Genomic DNA, 15,294 nt, shown 5'->3' with positions numbered 1-15,294 from the left:
AGTTCAACTTGAAAAAATAAAGGAAATTGATTTTTAAAAACATGCTGGCAAGGTTTCGGTGAAACTGGCACACTCATGCGTGGAACACAAATTGAATACAAATTGAAACAATCCTTGTGGAGAGCCATTTGGCAGTACTTTTCAAGAGCCATAAAACTCATCTAATAATCCCACTCAGAGGGATTTACCCTAAGGAAAATAACGCTAAAAAAGAAAAAAAAAAATTCTGTAGGTTCAAAGCCCTTTAAAATATCAAAACTTGGAAAAAGTCCAAATTCCCAACAATTTGGAAATGGTTAAATAATTTATGATATATTAACTCCATGGAAACTTATGTAGCCATTAAAATGATAAATGGGAGGACTTTGTGGCAACTTGAAAGGCATATAACAAATAAGGTTAAAGGATAAGAGTGGAATGCGAAATTGTCCATGCACCCTGATTATAACTCTGGAAAAATACTCATGGCTAGAAATTGAAAGGGACAACAGAGGAGTATAAAAGAGGTATTTTGTTTTATGACATTTTGTATATAACCATTGTTTGTATATTAAAAAAAAAAAAAGGAAAGAAAACGAACTCTTGCTCTAGCTAAGGGAACTTGAGAATCATCACATGTAAATTAAAAAGCATCTTACAGATCCAAGGCTAGCACTCTCATTTTACAGTTAAAGAAACTGAAGTCCCAATAAAAGGAGTTTGTCCACCTCACAACATTAGTGGCTGAGCTGGGTCTAGAGTAAGCTCAAGGAGAGAATCCTTGAATGGTTTACATTCCAGACTGGTAATTTGTGGAAACACTTGTAGTGAAAACGGCAAAAGGAAAAATAGGATTGCCTGTCATAAAAATTCCCAGATTGGACAGTAACATCAGTCAGTTAAGACTATAACCTCATCCTCTATCTACTGAAGACTAGCTACTGTTCACTCATTAAGCATGTAATGAATCTGCAAAGGGAGGATCTGTTTTTCTGCCTTTAAAGGCCATCTCATTACCACTTCCCGAGGTCAAGGTCTCGTCAATCATCCTGTAAACACTTTGTGGGCACCTGCTACGTCCCAGGCGATACAGTGGTGAGTAAGACACGTAGCTCAGGATCTGACGGTGCTCTCCTTTTAGGATTGGAGACAGATGATTCACGTGCAAACATACAAATAAATGATTTGATCCAGTAGTAAGTACAACTGAAAAAAAAAAAGAACCTGGTTAGGGGACAAGTGTGGAGTATGGAGGGTCATAAGCAAGGAGGTGACATCTGGTTTATATGTTTGAAAGGTCACTCCTTTATTTTTCTAGGACAATGACAAGAGCTCCCTCAGTGACAATCTCTTGTCTCTTCTTACTGTGGCCAAAGAGGTTTTAATAAAATGTAAATTTGATGTGATCCTGCTCCACCTGAAAACTTTCAAAAACTCCTTGTCACCCCCAAGACGGAGCTCAAGCAATAGGGACAGTTACTGAAAGCTTCAATCCAGACTCCCAGAGCATCATGTTGACCACCGCCATAGCATACGCCCTGAACCCCACCTCTCACAGCCTCTCCAGGAGTCAGTGGGATGCTCTCTGCCCTCTCTTCTGAGCCTGGGCATTTACACAGGCTCCCCTCACTCTGTGATCTCCTTCCTCCCTCTTTCTTTAGAACTCCTTCCCTTCCTTTATGGTTTTGCTTGAATCTCCCCTCTTCTTAAAAGTCTTCCCTGACTATTCCATGCAGAGCAGATTGGTCACTTCCTTCTATGTGCTCCTAACACGCTTTGTCCACACTTGCATTATAAAATATCACATCAAATCATAATTATTTGTGTGTGTATGTATGGTAAGCAGGGACCATGTCTTCATTATGCTTTTCCACCCAGAGCCAAGCAAGGCTGGCCACTTAGTGTCAGTGGATATTTAGCAAATGAGTTGATCTATAGACCATTGGATGAAAGGATGGGTAAGTGGATGAATGAATTACTAAATGAATGAATACTCTCTATCCCCCTTAAAAGCAAGACAACTCCAGTCTGGTTTGTTGTCCGTGGAACAAAGAATCAAACTAGGTGATTCTAAAGTTTGCCTCCAGCTCTGAAGTTCCAGGTTCCAAGAGTCTATAAATCACAACTGGTTATCGCCACTGGAATTAGAAAGCCTTCTTGGCTTGAATGCTTGAGGACACTCAAAGGGCTCCCGGGTTCATGATTAAGGATCAGAAGGTCCGTGGAGCCCCACTGCACTGATAAATAAAGCCTGGGCGTGGGCTAGGTGTCCTCCTGTCCCAGTTGGCAACACTCATCATCCCCGATATACCTGCTGAGGGAAGAAGCCGCAAGCAAAACAGGTTCCCAGCCGGCTCAGCAGCAGCGCAGCCATACATTCCTGTAAATTTCCAGGGCGCGAGGGCCTGGGGGGGTGGTGAGCGTGTGCCGCTAGTTAGCCAGCTCCATGGGCTGTTTTTGTTTACCCCATAATAAGTGGGTGTGGTTGTCAGGATGGAAGTGTGTAGATTTAGGTCAGAGGTGAAATCAGTAATCAGTCCTAACTCAGCTTTCCATGGAGGAGAAAAGAGGGAAGACACACCTGTTGGGCTGGAGGAGAAGGTGACCTGGGATTCTATTTAAGCCAGAGAGCCTGTCTGGATGGCAGCCATGTGCTCAGCCCTCTGTTAGGGGCTGGGGTGAAGGCAGAGAAGGGTGGAGTGGGTCCTGTTCTCAAGGAGTTTTGTGGGGGAGATCAGTGATGTACTTAAGCTGAGAGAAGTAAATTCTTTGGGGAGCATAGAGGAAAGAAAGTCCATGTAGGGGAAGACTGGAGAAGGAAGGAGGAATACTTCACAAAGGAGGACGTGTATTTAACAGACAGAGATGGCATTGACCATGTCAGTCAGGAAGAGTGCTGGAAAAAGGTTATGGAGGGAGGGGCGTCAGGGCAGTGGAGAGAGGCAGGCAGTGGAGGGAGGCAGGCAGTGTGTTTGGCTACAGTAAAGGTTCTTAAGGTAAGGAAGGGGGGGTTTCACCTTGCTGGAAGAGGTGGGGGGAGGGGTCAGCCAGGTCTTAGACACTTGCCTCGTTATTTATTCAAGTAATATTTACCCAGTGCCAATTTTTGCCAGACCCCATTGCTACCTATGAGTGCCAATCTCCAAGGTTTAGAATACACCCTGTAGGCAGTGGGGGCCCCTGGAAGAATCTGAGTGGAGATGAGGCAAACAGTATAAAGAAACTTGCTCTGACCATTTCCCTCTCTTGCCTACACAACCTCTGGCAGAAGTGTCTTGAGAGTGACATCACTCAAGCCTCATGGAGGGTTGAACACAGGACCTCTGTAATCCCTTCCTAGGAGATTCTGTGATCAATTTTCTATTTATAACCAACACAAGGCGTTTATAGAAACTATCAGGATAATATGTATGCGTGCTCACACATGTGTGTGCAGATACACACACACACACACACACCACACATATACACACACACAGCTTTGAGAAGTCTCCCGGAGCTAAAAAGATGTGATATAGAAGGCCAGATACAAAAGTACCTTTCTGGCAACAGTAACAGTGAGTGCTGAGGACCTCAGACTCTAGAATTGGTCTCATGAGAGATTTCCTTCTCTGAAAGGCAATAGAAATTTTAGCCCTCTGGTCACTCATGTGCAAACAGCAGGTTTCCAGGCCCAGGATCAAAGGCAGGAGAGAGATTGGGAAGAGGAAAAAAGACAAGTCAGAATTGGAAAGCATGGAAAAGAAAACACTTCTAAACCCAAAGAGCAGCTCATTTTAAAGGGACTGAGTCCTGCCTTTCAGAAATGCAATCAGCATTAAAATCATTCATTTCCTTCTTCCCCTTCCTACACCGGGAGGGAGTTTACCATAAACTAATTTGGAAGTTAAGTGAGTACAAACTTACTTTTGGAAGTACCCAAGGGGCAGGGATAGGAATGAATCAAGTTGCAAAACAGGCGACGCAAAGAAAGATGCTAGGAATTTAAACCCGTCTGGTGGCTTTTTGTAAGGTTATTCTTGCTGATGTGGGGAGTTGTATGGTTCTTGGCTATTTCTGAAAAGTTCTCATTTTGACTGGATGCTGCGGATTTCATTGATCCTTTACTCTGTGAACTGCCAGGGCCAGGGCTTTTATACAGAGGGGACTTTGATGACCTTTAAACAGTTTTGATAATGGTGAGTTCCCAGGTTCTCTTCATAAAGGGGACGTTTCTCCTCCACCTCTGTCTCCCACTGTGCAGAAACTGTGTGTTGTAACAGTTAGACCGCTAAGAAGAGCCCTGGCCTCGGCCCCAGGACGTACGGGTTCTATGTCAAGCCTAACCCTGAGCAGCCACGAGACTGCAGCAGAGGCACGCACCCTCTCTGGGCCTTAGCTTTCTTTTATAAGAATCCAGGGAATTAGGCATGTTATTTTTGTGGTCCCTGCCAGAACCAATGAAGTGAACTATGAATTGAATTTATTCAGATGCGAAACTGGCCAATTCAATAAATCATATTCTTTTTATCCCCCTGATGTTCGTGAGGGAGAAATAAACGGTAAAACAGTAACTTCCCACATACCAGATACTATGCTAATACGTTTATGTTTATTATTTCACTAGCCAGTGAACTGATATGCAGGATGAAATGATTCAACTAAACCATAACAGCTGTTCTAGTCGCCTGGTGGGGAGTGAGTACGGAAGCAACTCAATTTTCCACACCTTCCGCATTTCCACCCAGGAACCCAGAAAGTGAGTTTACAATCTTAATGATAATATTGAATATGAATAGATCTTGAAGTATCTTATGAATTATCAAAGAAAGCTTAAATCATACCAGTGGATGATTTTAGTGTTTAGCAAAGTGTGTTGTAATTTACTATTTGGAAACCAGGAATCAGTAAATGATACAGATAGTAATCAGATGAACCAGAATTTTCCATTGCCCAGAAAACCCCATTCCCTAGTCATCTTAGGTAAACAGGAATTTTCTACGGCATCAAAATAATAATAGCCTCTAAGGACTAGATTCTGGCAGTCTCAGGCTTGCCAACTGTCCGGCGACAGGGCAACTGCGGACTCACTGTCCACTCCAGCTGGGCATTACTGGAACCTAATCAGACTCCACTTCAGAAACCATGGGCGGTGTTTCCATGGAGCTCTGCCAGGAAAGAGGTGATCTAAATCTTGCATGAGAGATGTACATCAATAGGGAGTTTTGCCTAGAACATTGTGACCTAAAAAATCATATTAAGGAACTCAGAATGCAGAGTCAGTTTCAGAGACACCAAGTGACCTTGTGTGAGGCACCTTGTAGATTGCCTTTGCTAACTGGACTCCCCTAATGAGTGGTGACTGCCTTCGTGAATACCTGGGTCAGCAGCATGCCCCAGTCAGGGACAAACATTCCGATTTTCACTGCCCTATTTTTTAAAGGCAGACTGCTCCTTCTATTAATCATCTCACTGTTTGTTTGTTCTGGGAAGGCAAGCACTGATTCACAGAGGGAAATATCACCTAGTGGTTAGACTGGAACAGTTTCTTTGCTGTATCTTCTTTTGAAGATTCTGCCCATTTTATTTTTTTCAAACCCCTTAAATAAAGATGCCTGTGATATATTTCTTGTGAAGTTTAGGGGCAGGAAGGATTTGGTCCCCTTCCCAATCCATACGTAGCTATTCTTCCTTTACTGGATGAAAAAGACTGCATACTACAATGCATTTCCCTTTTTATCTAAGCTGCTGGGAAGCTCAAAATCACACAATATGTTTCATTAAAGTTATTCTGTTTCTGGGTTTTCTTCCTCTTCCTCTTCCTCTTCTTTCATGGCCAGGTCTTAGTCTTCTATCTGTGTTTTGATGAGGCTGTTATCCCTCTATCTTAAAAGTTCCTTGGGTACTTTTTTGGAAGTGCCATTCACATAAATTGATAATGGGGACTAATATGTTTCTGAGTGCCTTCCAGATGAGAAAATTTAGAAGATTGATGCTTATTCTATGATGAAGTCTGAAATTTCACTTCTAACACAAATTAATCATTAATATTTAAAAGCTTATATATAGTAATAACTATGAACCTTTGCCGAGTCCTTACCACTTAACAAGGCAAATGCCTTCACACATGTGCTCTCACTTGTAATTAATATTCGCACTTTATAGATGAGAAAAGTGAGGTTTAGGGAGATTAAGTGGCTTGCCAGAAGGCACGGAGTTTGCAGCTCCGGTCGTCTGACCCTTAGCCAAGTCCTGTCCCCTTGGTCCCTGCCCCCCAGCAGGATCTTGTCTCTCACTGACTTCTTGTTCACGCCAGTGTTCTTCTCATTATCCTTACACGAGTTGAATTTTTTAATATGTCAATCAGATTGAAACAAAAGACCATCTTAGTGGTTATTTCTCTCGCTGAAATGGTCTGCAGAAAGTCTGGAGACCACTGATCTAAGGTCTAAAGACCTTAAAATGGTCCTTCTAGAAAATCTGAGTTCTTGCCCCTCATCCCGGGGTTCCATGCTTCCGTCTAACTGACATGTGCAACTCTGTATGAGGTATAAAGGGGAAAATGGGGGCATGTGATCTCTAACTGCTTTTCTCTTCTAAATAATTCACGTCAAATACCTCTCATACACTTCCCTAGTCCCCAAATGACACACAGAATGCCAAATCCACAGATGGTTGGGACAGTCAGAGAGAGGAATGACTCATGGCTTCCTAGGGCTGATTGGTGTGGAGACACAATACCCTTTACCCTCAGAACCTCAGGGTCAAGGTGGTCCCCCAAATGGGTCAGTCAACCAACCCGCTTGAATGTAGCTTTGTAAATAAGGTAAGAGCTACATTTGTATTTCCCTCCTGCTCAGGCCACCCCTCCACCACCAAGTGCAAAAGTTGAAAAGCTTTGGGATAGTTTGTCTAGAAGTCCCACTGCCTGTAGAACCTTCTGGGAGGCCAAGCACCATGAAAGAGATGTGTATCTGACACCCTCCTGTCTGATGTCCTTCTCCAGGCTTGGCTGGAGCCAATTCTGGTTTCCCTTTAGGCCTCAGATCCTGCCCACAGTCTGGGGGCTGGAGGGGCTAATCTCAAAGGGCTCGAAATGAGTCAGTTTCCACGCTCAGCTTCAGGCGTGTGGCTTCCTGAAGCACAGACGAGGAAGCTCTGAATTTCAAAGAGCAATTTTTTTTTCTTTGCATACCATATCCGGAACCGAAACCACCAATTCATTTCACTTAAGATCTCACACTACACTCAGATCATCAATAACATTCCAGAGATAAGATGCCCAGGCTTCATCAGCCTCGCTGTGCCGTCTCCGCCACTTTCTTTTCTTTTGGTGTTGATGTTGTTGGCTTCTGCTTTGTCTCTTGTTTGGTCCTGATGACACAGAATCTGGCGACCTTTGTGTTCTTCACAGGTGTTTATGAGAAGTTGGAGCCAAATACCTAAAACTGCTGGGGGTACAGCCCTGCCCATAGCTTTCTGCTCTCCTTTGCAAGTCAGCTTGGCTGTGTGAGGGTTAAGGTCCTAGATCCCATGTCTCAGTCCAGGGGGGCAGCTGGCTTTGCTGAGAGCTTCCATACCCAGAGGTACCAGGTCATCTCATTAACCTGTGAAGGCAGTTAAAAGATGGAGTTAAAAGATGCGGAAAGATTCGTGAAAACCACCCTAAAGAAACAGGAAAGCAACGGAAAACGTACACATCCTCCTGATGCCAAATGGCACATCAGCCTGTTGGGGAAAGAAGGATTACTACCATTTATATGGTACCTTACGGTGTATAAACTGCTTTCACGTCTTTTCTCTCTCTTGATTGTCACCAGAACTTACGAAATTAGCCAGACAAGCATCATCCTCCTCAGTTTAGAGAGAAGAGCTCCCATTGCTAATAAAATGGAATGATGGCCCCATGCAGTGAGAGCGGAAAAGCCAGAGACCTCGGATGAGAAGCCAATTCTATTAATTCCAAGTCTAGTATTCTTGTAACTTCCATCTAGCCTTATATATAATATAATATTGCATCATAACCCATGACCTAATATTACACAGTCATTTGTTGACATTTTAAAATTTCAGGTTCTCATAGGTCAGGGTTAATGGCTGTTGGTCATTACTTTTGCAGAACCCTTCCAGGCCTCTGGTTTCTTCATTTTAAAAAGTAGAGGAAAGCATTAAATTCTGTGTTGCATTCAGTTCTAACATTTGGCGGGTCCCTGTGTCAAGGGTTACTAAAGCCCATGGAATTATCTAAAAATGCTGCCCAAAGGATTCACTGTGGAGCATCAGCTCAGGAGGACTGTAGTATTAAGTAAAAATGGTTACCATGGTCAAATAAGTTAGAAAAAAGCAGAATTATTAAAAATGAAACAGGTTGCTTTGCTCCGGCCCTTCTCAGAGCCTTTACATGCAAATCTATATGGGGAGGGGGGCTATGGATGTGGACCTTTCCTCTAAGTTGGCCCTAGAACATGGATCTCATGGAATTAGTATTACATGGAGTCCATTTTGATAAAGCTGGACATCCTCTGATGATCCTATTGGTTTTTGAAAACAGCATCACAGATTCCAAGAGAAATTCTACAACCACTCCAGCACCCTCTCCACCACATCCCATATCAGTGCTGTACTTGCTAGGCCATGGAGGGTGGTCCTCCAAGCTGGGTGCAACCCAGCACTGAGCAGCCCCGCTGCACAATCTGGATCACATCACTGCAGCCACAGAAGTCTTCGTGCTGAAAAAATATTCCACAGTCCATCCGAAAGCAAGGGCTTCCACATGTTGCCTGGAAAGAGGACTGGAGGCACGTCTCCTTTTATTGCCTTGGAAATTTACTCCCCTTTCATTTCCCTGAAAGCAGAATCCCATCATTCCTTCACTATGGGAGAAGAAAGGTGAGGCCGCCCGCAGAGTTTCCATTCTGCTTATCGCCATCCTGACTTCTGTGGCTCTTCAGCATTCTTCCTCTTTGGAGAAAGGAATTTCAGCCTCTCAGGGAGCCTCTTGGGGGACAGCAGAGCCCAAGTGGCTTTATCCGGTCTGCAGCTCCTCTTGGCTTACCTCTACCCTTCAGCATCTCTTCCCCAGCCCCTGGAGGACAGCTTCTAGAATGAGGCACTCTCTTCTCAGAGGCAGCCCGGTTCCATGTTTTAAGAGTTGAGATTGCTCGAAAGTTCTAAACCACACTCTGTCTCATGGGAACTTCCTCCTCTGATTGGCTCCAGACAAGTCTGATCCTGCTTCCACAAGCATGCAGTGTGAGGCTGCCAACCTCCCAGGTGACTCTACTTGTCTTAAATACATATCTTGAAAGTCCCACGAGCAGCATGTACTTCCGTTCTCCAGCCCAACCTTCTACCATCTCTTCCCACCTTCCTTGCTCTGGAGGAAGTCTTCGTGGTGCCAAAGATATGATTTAACCCATTTGACTGGGGATCCTCCACTCTGAGCATAGACTTCCTGCTCTGGGTTGAGGTCAGCAAATGCCATCTTCAGGTTTAGTGTCCTGTTTCTGCTTTTGACCTCAGTTTGTGCTTGGTTTAAAGATTGCTAGTTATGTGATAGATTGAGAAAAATTATCTTTAGCTCTAGAATGATATGAAACACTCTAATGCTGAACTATGCAAAGGAAACTTCAGGCTGAAAGAAGGCATACAGGCAAACACATTTAAAATGGCCTTGGGACTTCTGTTTTATTTGCAAAAAGAAAAGAATTCTCATTATCCCCTCAACTTGGGGAGATGTTCTGCAATCTTTATCAACTACCTAGGTAGTGCTTTAAGATTTTACATGAAGATTTCACATTCATTATCTTATTTATCCCCATAACAACCATTTCAGGCCAGATACCATTGTATCATGTCATTGTACTTTATGGGAGCACTGTGGTTATGGGCTAGAGTTTGAATCTTTTGTTCGAACCCTGGACTGTGATCCAAAAGTCCTGGGTTCTAACCCCTGCGTGACCTGTGGCAAGTCACTTTCTCTCTTTGGCCTTCAGTCTTTCCATCTATAAAACAGAAGAGGTGTGAGGTGAACTATATGAGTTTCAAGAACCCTAACACTGGTCAGCCTCTTGCAACTGCTTGTCCTTGTTCACAACGTGACCAGAGAGACAAAACAGCCAGATCCAGGAGGACAAACTTCCCCCCACTGTTTGCCACACTGATGTTAAGTGAGAAATATTATCTCATTAGCTTTACATCTAAAAGTACAACCTACCCGTAATCATTCATGATGGTTGGTGCAGTGACAATTATCTTTTTAATGTAGAAATCCTGCTTGGTTCAAGTAAAGAAATTTTTGAGAGAAAGTTCAAGTTTTGAAACTGCTAATGCCTTCCTGCGATGGTGGGTGGGACGCGGTGGGGGTGGGGAACAGTCAGCCAGACAGTTCATCTTAGGGGTAACCTCTCTGGTTTATGTAAAATATATGACTCAAAGCAAATTCATTCTTGTAGGCTGCCATGCTTGCAGGAGGACGAAGCCACACTCAGAGGAGATGAGCCCTTTGTACGATTAATCAGCTACATCTCTGTGTTGTATGCTGTGATGTCTAATTTCCAGAGGAAAGAGCATTTTCAGACCACATAAATGATGATGCTTTTGGAAAAAAAAAAAAAAAAGCAGCAGAAAGGAAAACCCACCTCTCCTAAATGTAAAGATTTCGATATGAACTCGCCTATTGTTTGTATTTCGCACCCACGGTCTTGATGCCTATTATCTCTGAAATCATTTCAGTTTCCAAAATCACTTGAAACACTCCTACACCCGGGGCTTTTGATAAACAGTCCAGCTTCTACAGAGAGAAACAATTTGTGTGTGTGTGTGTGTGTGTGTGTGTGTGTGTGTGTGTCTGAGACCGAGAGACAGAGTTGGGGGAGAAGGGGAGGGAGAAAGTGAGAGCACGCTGGTGAGCGGCACAGCCCAGACACCTGCGAAGACCCGAGTAGGTTTCGCTGTAACATACAAAGAAGTCCTGTGAGCGTGGGTCTTCCCTTCCATGGATAGCTCTCTTGAGACTGCAAGAAACTTTGGGGTAATTTTACTCTGACGCTAAGAATAAAAATAATGATTAATGTTTTTGAGCACTTACAATGTTCCAGGAACTTTTCTGAGAGCTTTAAGACATAAGAAATCACATATTACTCACAACAAGTCTATGAGGTTGATACTATTATTATCACATTCTACAGATGAAAAAAAAAAAAGAATCTCAGAGAAGTAAGTTCCCAATCTCTGGTTTTATTAACGCTGAATTAAAATCTCGCCTGACAACCATCAAGACTGAAAATGCCACTTCCTCTGGGAAGTACTCTCACGGAGTTGGAATCTCACTCTTCTCTGAACAGCCCAGAGCTTTCTCAAGACATCGAAGCCATTGCCTTAAACTACAGTCATCTGTGCACCTGCCAAGTGATCTCTGTAAGACTCTAAGTTCCTTATGATGGGGGTAGTTTTAAAATGCTCCATGTATTCCCACAGCCATAACAAAGTGTCTGGCACCACGTAGGCATCTAGGAAATACTAGTTGAATGAATGAATGAAGAGACCCAACTTTCAGATTGGGGTTCTCACAGTCATGTTAGGAAAATCAATGCAACCAGCTCTCCAGGGTCAAAGCCGGCCAAATCTTAAGACAACTGTCTGTGACTTTTAAAATAAAACATCTCATTTGTTTTTCACCCTGTAGGGTTTTTCCTCTGAATTCAGCTTCACCTCTTGCCTGGTTATGGTGGGTCCCCTGTCCATCTGGCCTAGAAAGTACGTTTCAAAAGAGACACTGTAACAAGAGAGAGGGAACACTTAAGTCATGTCAAGTTCTGAAGTCCGTTGCACCCCCCCCAACCCATGGCTGATCCTGAAGTTAACCTTACACAGTTTAAATTGATATAGTTCTTCTTAGCTTTCAAGGAGTTCCTCATCCTTTTAGAAACAATGGAACCCCATTGAGAACACAGGCTAAACCTTATCCCCAAAGTGTAGCAAGAACATATAGAAATACTGAAGTGTACAAGATACCCCTGATAAAAGTATGATTTTATAAGGAGCTCCTTAAAATAGACAATCCTCCAAAGTCATCTACTTTAACCCTCTGACTTGGCAGATAGGATAATGTGGCTCAGAGAGAGGAAATGAGTTGCCAAAGGTGACAATTCAATTTAACAAAAGAAGTGAGGATAAGAGTCAGGACAAGAGACTCCTAAATGGAATCCTCTCCCTTTTGGACTTTGCTAGTCTTCATGACTGGGTTACCAGTTGGTGATTCCTAATATGAAGCCTCTCAGATAGATCATCAGATTACATTTGAGGTAAAAGTTTGGGTTTGAGGAAGTCCTCAGGCTTAGGCAAGACTGATTTAAGTGTCTGGATGACAAGGGGTCTCTATTTTTGATCACACACTAAACATTTGTACCTACCAAGCCATGGCAGGATCAATTCGCTGCTTGGAGTCAAAAAAGTGTGAGTCACTGCTTTCACCAGCGATAAATCCAACTGCTGGCACGGAAGGAATCAAATGCAAATTGACAGCTGAGATTGGTGCATCCTGGCCTCCCTTCATCCATGGTTCTACTGTGCAAGTCCATGCTGGTAGAACACGTTACATTGCCTCACAATGATGGTCAAAGCTTTCAGAGTAGTTATGATAGCGTAATGTTGCTGGTGGCTAAAAAGCCGTCAAAAGTGAGCAATGACTGAGCAGATGGCAAGGACCAGCAGGTGAAGTCCCAGCCCTGATTCTGATTCTGTACCTGACTGTACCTCTGTGGGCTGCATTTCCCCCATCTGAGAACAGAAGGGGTGAGCCAGGGGATGCACACAGTCCCTTCCACTTCTAGGATTCGTTGAGCCTACGAATGTATCAATTCTTTCTTTCTCTGGTTTGGTTCTGTGAGTCCTCATGAGAGCAGCTGCTCAGAAACATGTCATTTCAGCTAACAGTCTTGACGTCAAGAATCACGTTTACCCTAACCCTTGCAGCTGTGCAGGAGCTGGAAACACGCACCCATCTTTAGAGTCAGTTCCAGTCTCAGCTTTACCCCTAAGTGATCTTGAACAACTTCGGTTCCCTTTCTCAACCTCCAGTTCTTCCTCTGAAACATCCAAGTAATAATATGTATTTGACAGAGTTGTCTTGCAGGTCATATGAGATTTTAGACATCAGAGTGCTTGTAACCTGAAAAGCATAAGGGGTTGTGTGGGGGAGGATGAGAATGACGACATAGATGAGGGGTCACGAACACTTTTTGATTTTCCATAGAGATACAAATGAGCGGTAGCTTTGGGGTCATCAAGTAAGGGCAGAGATGGAGGTGTGCTATCTGGGCGCCTGTGCTCTGCTCCCCCTGAGAACGAGGCTAGCAGCTCCTGCGTCACCCTCTCCTTCCTTTCCACTGTCACCCTGGTCTCCCCAGTCCAACAGAGAGTGTCACCCAGCTTACGTCTTGTGCCTCCCTCGCCCCCACCCTCCTGACTGCAGACCCAGCTGGAGTGTCAAATCAAAACCTCTGTACTGATATCTCACCCTCACTTCTTTAGTCCTCTAGACCATCTAAAAGAAAACAGCAGAGGCGCTCCCTCCACCTACGCATTTCCCTTTGTTTTGAGGGCGGTGGCAGCCTGGCCCTGTGGCAGTTACAGCTCCTGGCCAGAAAAGCAGCTCCATCTCCAATTCCTCTCTTGGCGCCTAAGTTCCGGGTGTTCAGCTTACCTGGCCTTTTCCTGGTGGTAAGTCAGGTGTGACGGCGTCCGGTAGGCACGGCACAGTAGGTGGAAGACGGGGCTTCTCACGTGGATGCACCAGCTTATGGAGCTGCAAAGGACCTTAGGAAATACCTGATTCAAACCCGCCCCACCCCCGTTGGTTACAGATGTACAAACAGCCCTGGAGGAGAGAAGCAGCATGTAGTGTCATTTAGAAGTAGAGCCAGGAGGGTTTTAAGGCCATCTAAGCCCAACTCCTCATCTGACAGATGAGGAAACTGAGGCCCAGCGATGCTAAAACACCTGTTCTTGAGTTAAAGAACTAGTACTGAAACCCATAACCTCTGGTTCCAAGTTCAGATCTCATTTCCTGAGAACCACACACAAGATGCATAGGGTAGAAATTGTGGACAGGAAATCCAGTTTCTGAGGATACATAGATAAAACAGTAGGCTTTTATATTCATGTAAATTTGAGGAAATAAATGTATATCCATGTTTTGGAACTCCCATTTTACTCTACAAGAGATTCATCGCATGTTTTTGTACATAGAATGTGATGAAGAGGATAATTAAACATGCCTTAGCGGTTTAGGATATATGGGCATAGGCACAAAATCACCAGGAGGAATTACCTTTAGGCCAACCCTGAAGCCCACAGGAACCATGGAAGAGTCAATTTCCTGCCATCAGGACTCAGCTCATCTGTGATGGTCCAAAGCTGGGCCCCCCTGGTTGAGAGTTAAGCCTGGAAACAGAGGAGTCTGTGTGTGTCTTGGACCCAAAGCCAATTACTTACTGAAGTATTTGTCTGACTTTGAGGCCAGACCAATGGTGAGCTGATAAATGTTTCACAACTGGCTCTCAGTGGGAGGCGGGTGGTAAGAGGAAGTTTTCATTTGTTGTGTTTTCCAGTATCCTCGGAATAGATATTCCCACCATGGCCACTTTCAAGCTATCAGCGCTGAATATGGAGTTTGGAATGAATGCACAGCAGTATGGAATAGTTCTAATGTATGGATACAAGCAAAATTAATACCCTCACGAACATACATGATAATACAATGTCATAAAATAATAGGAAGTGATGAGTTTTGAGTATTTCTTACCATTGTTTTTAATATAATTTATTTGTATGTCTACACAATTTAATTTTTAATAATAGCTATACTTCCAATCAGTTCACAAAATTCCTGATAACCTAACAATCGGCTCTTGTAAGCTGGAACGAGTCAGCTCCCAGCAAACATCTGGGCCAGACCGATCTAAGTTTGAACGCTGGCCTAGCCTTCCACCAGCTATGTGATGTTGGGTGAGGTTTAAAACTGCTTTGAGCTCTAGTTTTTTCAGCTGAAGAAAGCAACACAATAGTCATAACTTCATGGGTTTACTGGTGATGCTCCAGTGAGGTCATGCTCAGCACAGTAGCTGTACATAAACATCCCACAAATCACCGCGAGCGCATCCCAAGCCGAATTCATTCACTCAATAAGCATTTTGCAGGGATGTACTTTATAGGTGCATGGTCTTCAGTAGCATGCGCTGTGGGGGGTCACTTGTGCCCTGTTCTCAAAGAGTCCACAGTCTAACAGGATGGGCTATAATGGACACCAGTAAGCATAATCCAGAACAAGTTGTG

At 43.9% G+C, this 15,294-nt stretch overlaps 2 long non-coding RNA genes across 2 annotated transcripts; one reads left to right on the top strand and one right to left on the bottom strand.

The window, feature by feature from the left end:
- Positions 1–2,542: 2,542 nt before the first annotated feature.
- LOC116664354 lies at positions 2,543–10,628 on the top strand. The gene is made up of 3 exons (XR_004320860.1): positions 2,543–2,580; positions 4,586–4,717; positions 10,413–10,628. It is a non-coding gene; the product is annotated as an uncharacterized LOC116664354 (long non-coding RNA).
- On the bottom strand, positions 4,552–14,420 carry LOC116664353. The gene is made up of 4 exons (XR_004320859.1): positions 14,291–14,420; positions 13,664–13,788; positions 12,372–13,129; positions 4,552–7,565 (listed from the first exon to the last, which is right to left on the bottom strand). It is a non-coding gene; the product is annotated as an uncharacterized LOC116664353 (long non-coding RNA).
- Positions 14,421–15,294: the final 874 nt, after the last annotated feature.

Source organism: Camelus ferus, chromosome 1 (genome assembly GCF_009834535.1).
Source record: "Camelus ferus isolate YT-003-E chromosome 1, BCGSAC_Cfer_1.0, whole genome shotgun sequence".
Taxonomy (NCBI): Eukaryota; Metazoa; Chordata; class Mammalia; order Artiodactyla; family Camelidae; genus Camelus; species Camelus ferus.
The sequence above is the reverse complement of the archived record's forward strand: the minus strand, read 5'-3'. Positions and strand labels throughout refer to the sequence as shown.